Below are 7,856 nucleotides of genomic sequence, written 5' to 3'. Positions count from 1 at the left end.
GGGGTTGGCTAATTAGAGGCAAGTTCTTACTGAGTGGACACGCTGACCCCTCCCTCTCTCCCTTTTTTTCATCGCGAAGGGTTGGCCCTTGTGCGTTTCTCTTCTCCTCCCCCTCCTTTTCTTTTTCCCCGATACTGCGCTGTATTGCGCCGTTAAATGTGCGCGTGTCTTTCTTGCACGGGTACTGGGACTAATTACCCTGTACATGTTAAAAATGAATATCACTTATTTAAAATGAACGGCAAATCACTTTCCAATCAAATGTTCAATTAGTTACCTGTCCTTAGCAGAGAGGTAAAAGTTTAGGCTACATATAGCCTACTGTGAAATGCGCGCGCATGCATATACTGTATGCTGAATTTATTTCAACTTTGCTAATGCAATCTCTTGGAGCGACTGCGATTAGTATGACCTAGTTGTTTCTTTTTCACTTTATATACTTTTTAAAATACATTGACTTTCTTTAAGACGGCTACTTTCCCGTGTGCTGAGAATAACACCAAACTGTCTTCTGGCCTTTTTTGCATTTGCGATTTTATGTTTGTGTCTGTGGATATGTCAGGGGTTTCCTTATTCTTCAGTGTTTGTTTTATCCCACTAACACAATTAATTACAATTCATTACTGTTTATATGAACAATTCTTTCATTGTACAGGCTATTTGCAGACCCAGACCTTAAAGGCAATGTGGTCATTTTCGAATCCTGCGCACACATACCACACCAACTGTGTCTCATACGTGCTTCACTGAATAAAACAATTGAATGCACAATTAGATTAGACGCCAAAGAGTTTATAACACCTTCATATTTATTTCCGTTCAGAATCGCCGGGTCTGATACTGGTCGAACTCGAAGGAATCTCCACGTGATTCTTTTCCTTTTTTTTTTTTTTTTGGAAGCAGTCCGACACAGCACGTACAGCCCTAAAGCTGAATAGGGCAATATTTTCGACTCGTTCAAATGTGGAAATAATATTTTGATTGTACTATTGGAAATATGTTCTCCTTTTATTGGGCAAAATCAGTGCAAACTATTTTACTTCTCCCCTTGAACTCACAATTTAATTAATTTCTTGTGAGAACGTGTTTATGAGTACATGTTGCCAAATCCTAAACTATTCGATGTAAATAACGGATTTCCTATTTAGTAATAACTCTTAATTACTAACGTAATCTCACGAATTAAACAAAACCAAGAGGCAACAGTTGCTCATCCGTATGCCAATTTTCATCCTGATGCCAGGTTGGGACCAAAATGGCGTTGGTAAGCGAAAGCAAGTTCAAGTCCACGTAAGGGTTTTCTTCACTGGTCTGTAAAAAAACAAATTTCATGAATTTCATCCGGCTTGCAAAATACAGAAATAATTGGGTGGCGAGGTTTTGGGCGGGGGGTGGGGGGTATGGTGGGGGGTGGTTGTGCGAGTCGCAGTGGGATTATAAAGACACAAAGACCGCGTTGTTCTGAACTAAATCCCCTGCTGATCCCTAACACACTCCCCTTTCCTCTTTCCATCATTGTGTGCATATTATTATTATTATTATTATTATTATTATTATTATTATTATTATTATATCTTCATCATCTTTCTTTCATTATTATATGAAAGAAATACACTGTGCATTCCAGTGGTAGGTTCGCAGTAGGTGTAGTTAATTAGGCAACATTATACTTGTGCTGTTTGCAAGCAAACTGATTTATTGTCTAAATGTATGGGCAGTGAGATATCCTGTTTTTTATTGTCGTCTTGCCCAAATCATGGACGTTTTGCCAGGATTATAGCACTGTTTGTTTAATGTCATGTTCACGGCAATATGTACCGTACATATATGCAAACAGGTCAAATGTACCGTCAATTAAAGATGTGTGCGTCATTTAAGTATTGACATTTGAGCCTATGTTTGCCAATTTGCAAGAAAACCTGTACATTTCGTATATTCTTTCAGTGAATTTGACTGCGAAACAACACAATATATAGTTTTTAATATCAGACATTATTTATTTATTTATTATTATTTACATTTTTAAGATGGCTAAGTCTCATGATGCGGTTTTCAACACCAAAATCACAGTTCTCATAGATATGATTATATTCATTACGTTACAGTTATAGTTGTTACTTAGTCATCAGTCATTAATTTCTTATGTTATTAGGATTGTAATAATTATTTTACTGTCATTTTGCAACTACCAGTAATGCCATAAAGTACTTTTCTTCCTGTTTAAATTAAATTAAAAATTAAAAATTAAAAAACACACTGTGGAACACGCTGATTAATACTGCGTATGAAGTTATGTCTTAGTTATTGTTATAATGGTAACATTTTGTACCGTTGTATCTGTGTTTAGTTTCTAATAATATTGGTATTAATTTGTAATATATTGCAACTTGGAAATCAATAAATAAAACTCTAGTTGTTGACCATTGCGATATAGCTTGCTGCTTTGCTGCGACCGGGCAATTTCACAGTATCTAAAGCCGATTCTCTGCGCTTGTTAATTGAATCGGATTTCTTATAGTTTAAAATCCACACAGACCCATGTACAGCCCAAACTGTATAAGGGGTTTATCTGAATCTGTAAAGCCAAAGCGGAGATATAAAGAGAGAGAGACTATACTGGCGTGTATTTGAACAATTTAAATCTCAAATAAATATCTTTACCTGTGGCGTCTGCCACTGTGCGGTAGCCTATGTGTTATCTGCGGAATATACCTGTTGCATGCGACTGCAGCACCTGCTCATCTTAAAGGTACGGTTCGGTCTTTACACTTTTATTTACGCACACTGTGAATGTTCTTTGTACGCGAACTTATCTTTCTTTTCTTTGTTTCTTCTTTTGTTAATAATATTTAATAATATTTTAAAGAAACCTAAAATGACGTGCAAAATGAAATCATGACTAATGAGCGCAATCAAATGGAAATAGAGACCTGAAAAGTTGACATTCCCACATTCTGAAGAATTCTATAGCGCGCGCGCACAACACAAGCGCGTACACGCACGCACACGCGCACACACGCATACACACACACACCTGTTTGTCTAGCCATCTGTACTGGTCCTCTCTGTATGTTTTTTATTCCTCTTTCTCCGATGCCACGCGTTCCTCACGTAAATGGAGTCCAAATGTATGGAAACAACAAAACAACATTCAAATTAATTTAACATTAATTAAATTTAATATCACATTAATCAAATTTAAGATTTATTGTGGTTTCTTTACCTGTGTAAGCTTACAAATATGCTATATGAATTACAGCAATTGCATTTTATCGGCTATATTCAGCCTATATGTATTAGCCAATTTGCTTTTAACGCGTGGAACGGAAAATAAATCCTTGCTACCCAAACACAACTTATCTTATACTGTTAACCGACGGGTGCATTATTTTGTATTACACTGATTATAATAGATCAATCGAAGGGGATGTTTGAGTACTTCATTTCTTGTAAGACATAGGCTTTCTAGATTTTGTCATTTTCTCGCACTTAGTGATATATGTTTTGTTTGCGCAAGTTCTGTTACCAATTACTTATGGTAGTAGGCCCAGTTCTCTTTGACTATTTGTGTTTATCTAGCATTTGACACAAATCGCGCTGTGGATTTCGTAATGATGAATGGCCGACTGAAGCATAAAATATCTTTTCCGTGAATATGAATTGATTTTCCTTAAAAATAGAACGTTGCACATATTTGGCTATACACTAAAACATGAAAAAGATTTGTTTTCCACGGCCTGGATTGTTTGTTCATGTAGGCTAATTATTTGATAGCTCCTGCGTATGCATTTGCACTAGTCTTTATCCCATCCTGTGAAAATTTCCGGCGTGGAAGGGCGTGTCCTGAAATCTATCAGTGTTACAAAAAAATTCCAAAACTTGGCAAAAAGCCACCATCCATATGTTTTAGAAACTAATAATCCTGGCACCTGACTATGTTGTTTTCAAATTTAAGCTATTGTGAGTTTTGTAAATCAGCTTCGTTTGGAAATCTTTACAATTTATAGGCCTGCATGCGTCTTACAATAATTTCATGAATTAATCTGGTGAATCTAAATAAATAGTTCTTTTTGCGGTGATATTTCACACAGAAATTAAACAAACGAAGTACCTACATAATCTTTATCTGTCAGTGTTAGCGTTGTACTATTTAAAAAGCATAGGCAGTCTTTTGATATTAGTCACTGTTAGGGGAGGCTCGCTGTTCATTAACCTTTATCATCTGCTTCAGGTAGTAACTGTTGAGGACAAAGGACCGTACTGCGCAGCTATTTTCTAACGCAACCGAATAGAACAGAATTAAATTTAATGTATTAATAGCCCACGGGGGAATTCGATTAGTAGCTGCATAAATACAGAAATTACAACATCACAATAAGGCGTTGTCACCAACAGGGCTATTGCATGGACTGATGTAATTCTTATAATGGATGAGGAAAGTCATTTGAAGTACACATGATCTCTTCTTATGAAAAACTTGAAATCTAATAAATGGACAATAAGGAATATTGACCATCATTCAGTTCTTCATTCAACGAACGTATTTTGTCTGCAGTTATGTAGTATAGTAATTTACATATCCCTATAAAGTATTTTGTAGGCGAATAATATGTGTTTTACATAATAATAATAATAATAATAAGAATAGTCTTCATCAGCATCATCATACCGATCATAATATGTAGCGGGATGTCACAGCAGGTGCCGACTAGTGTGTTTAACAGAGTGCCTGCTCTTCACTGGTCAGTTACTTCCGCACAGTTACCTGCTTCATCGCCTGTTAACGCACACAGATGGATACGCTGCTGGCTATATTTGTCATAAAATAATACATGTGAATGGTTGGGTTTTCTGTTACAGGCAGGGATGTACATGACACAGGATTTGCTGTTCATGGGACAGGACCATTAAAAATGTTTGTTTTGGAAGGACATGTATGGTGGGCAGTGTGTAATAAGGGCACTAGGACCCAGAGACAGTTCCAAATCAAGGACACAGCTACCACATAAGCGGCTTACTGTATCTAATCTATGCACACACAAACTCACACGCAAGCACACTCACCTACACACACACACACACACACACACTCACACTCACAAACAGACGTGAACCCATACACACAACACATATACACACACTCTCTAAAACACACACACGCACACACACACATAAATTCTGATACACACACTGAACGCTAAACACAAGTTGTCCCTTTATATTGGTTTGGTGTCTCTTTCTTAAGATACATGTCTTTACATTATACACTTGACCACTTCTGTCTAATATGCCTTTGCCTGATGACATAGTACGTCCATCATAGAGAGAATAATGAGATAAAGCGCTTTTCCACGCTCAATGATGCTCTTCAGGCATTGGTGGTGTGTCTTGCTCATATGTTCGTGTAAAACATTGTATTTTCTCCTGGTAGTTCTCAAAGCAATACGTGTTCTTGGGCAGTCATTGATTTTGATGTTATCAATGAAATCCTTGGAGGTAAAGTTTAAACTTTAGTAAGGGTCCATATGAGTCCGATAGAGAAAAATATGTAGCACTCTCAGTCCCAATGGGCCACTGCAGTGACCCAGAAATATTAGCGCAATGTCACAAGAACGTTGTGTGAGCGTAATATTCTACCTCTGTCCATTGTATATAAATCCTTGGTCCGGCTTTCTGGTTTGTGTGACTTCCAGCCAAGGCCTGTTCCACTGGGGCAGAATACAAAGACCCAGGCCTTATGAAGCCCTGAGCAGTGCAGCTCGAGGCATAAACAAGACAGTCACATATACTTTTCATTTGTGTATGGGTGTATTTTTAAAATATGTCATTATGATGTATTTTTTACACTATATTCATATGGGGTGGGGGCAGTGGGTGCTGACCACAGGGAACCGAACCCCCTGGTTGTTTGGGGGAATTGTATATGGGTTGAAGGTGAAGCTGTCCTTTCCCCTGCTTTAAAAGAAGGCCTCCCCGGCACACTCTCATTCTAAAATGGCCACCTGTTTATCCTTCCAATATGAATGAATTTCATAGAATTAAAAATATATAGTTGTGACCAGGTTTCTTCTCTGTGAAGTTGAACAGGCGAGTGGGTGAGGGTGGGGAAATATACATTTAAAGAAATGCTATGGCTTTGTAGTTCGCATTTATGAGCTCCATGTTTGAAGAGAATGATTACTTCATAGCAGTCATCATTCTCTTACTACCATTATTTAATGTAAACTGAATCCATCATATGGTCGTATGTGTGGGTGAGCGATTGTATGCTTATTCACTGTGGTTATACGCTGTCTGTCTCTTGTTCTTTCTCTCTGTTCTGTGTTTTATTGCTGTGTCCTGTGTTCTCTCTCTCTCTGTGTTGTGTTCTCTCTGTGTTCTCTCTCTCTTTCCTTTGTGTGTGTGTGTGTGTGTGTGTACTGGGATCATTTGTTCATCAACTGAAACATGTTCAGCACTAGGCACATAGGCTAGAAAACACTATTATCAAACTAACATGGAATGTACACACGCGCACACACACACACACACATACACAGTAACACTGATACACTCGCACACGCACAGAGAGAGAGTTCAGCCGATTTATCATAATATGCTTTATCTGAAAAGTAAGTATCTTACCTCGGGATAAAGAGAGGAAAGAGAGCTTTCCCATCAGTGGGGCAGAGGAGAGGAGGATGGAGGGAGCGGGTCAGTCGCATGGAGGGAGGACAGGACAGAGCCCGGGCGCTCAGACGGACACACGGAACAGAACGTGGGGGGACAAGATGGAGGAGAGGAGACGAGAGGCCGGCGAGGTCACATGGTCAAGGCACTGGGCCTCGCTCGCAGAGCTGGAACTCAGGCTGATACGCAGGAGGACAGACAGAGGGACTCGGCCGGACGGACAGATGGACGGACAGACGTGGACTGCCAGAATGAGAGACCCTCTGTGTGACTGGTGGACAGGCAATGGATATGACAGGTGGGCTGGAGAACTTTCTAAAGTTTGCCGCTCAAAAGGGGAATGAGGAAGGAGTGCGGGAACAAGAAATGGAAGAGAGAGAGAAAGAGGGGAGAGAGAGAGGGGGGATTGAAAGACAGAGAGAGAGAAGGGAGGGGCACAGATGATGTGTTGGGCCTTCAGAAATGGAGTTGCAATGCGCCAAATAAGTTTAGTTTAGTTAGTATATACAGGATGCAAGTTATTTGTATTTTAGAAGATTGCATATTTGTGCATCAGTGTATCTGTGTGTTTGTTTTCATGTGCCAGTGATTTCATCCATGCATTTGTCTTTTTTTGGTACCTATCGTGTGTGTGTGTGTGTGTGTATGAACTTTCATTAAGCTTAACTTTAACTATCACCCCTTTCTGGAATGAACATCACCTGCTATCACTGCTATATTTATGTCGGGGGGGTACTTCAATTATACTGGGGTGTCAGAGTTAATTTTCCAAAAAGGGGATTTTCATTCTAAGCCGTTCTGTCAGTTTCATAAGTCTAATACCTGACTGTGTGCCCATCTATTTATGCAGTGCCTACAGAAATATTGCTCTCAATTTAATTCTTTAAAACGGGATGAATCTTTTGGAGGGAAAATGGGTAGATCCTGGCATTTTATTTGAACTAAAACCTCATATGTATTCAAATATTTTTAGGCCTTCACAATATATACATTTAAAGCATCCAAACAGTCTTCATCTACATAATCTGCATCCATCAATCGAGTGGAGTTCCATGTTTTCAAATTATTCATACCACATGCGGCCAATGTATTCTGCAGTATGACTAGTAATGTCAGAAAAGTGTGTCCGATAAAATCGGTTTTTGGTCATTTTAATTGGGGAGGCAGATGATATGTCCAAGCAGGGA

At 38.8% G+C, this 7,856-nt stretch overlaps 1 long non-coding RNA gene across 2 annotated transcripts in view; it reads left to right on the top strand.

Annotated features, from left to right (window-relative positions):
* Positions 1-5,400: 5,400 nt before the first annotated feature.
* LOC135236387 (uncharacterized) overlaps positions 5,401-7,856 on the top strand; it is a 9,632-nt gene continuing 7,176 nt past the window's right edge. For both annotated transcript variants that reach the window (XR_010324572.1, XR_010324571.1), the window contains exon 1: positions 5,401-6,967. This is a non-coding gene — a long non-coding RNA (uncharacterized LOC135236387). The remainder of the gene's footprint in view (positions 6,968-7,856) is intronic.

Source organism: Anguilla rostrata, chromosome 12 (genome assembly GCF_018555375.3).
Source record: "Anguilla rostrata isolate EN2019 chromosome 12, ASM1855537v3, whole genome shotgun sequence".
Taxonomy (NCBI): domain Eukaryota; kingdom Metazoa; phylum Chordata; class Actinopteri; order Anguilliformes; family Anguillidae; genus Anguilla; species Anguilla rostrata.
This window is presented reverse-complemented; position numbering and strand designations above follow the sequence as displayed.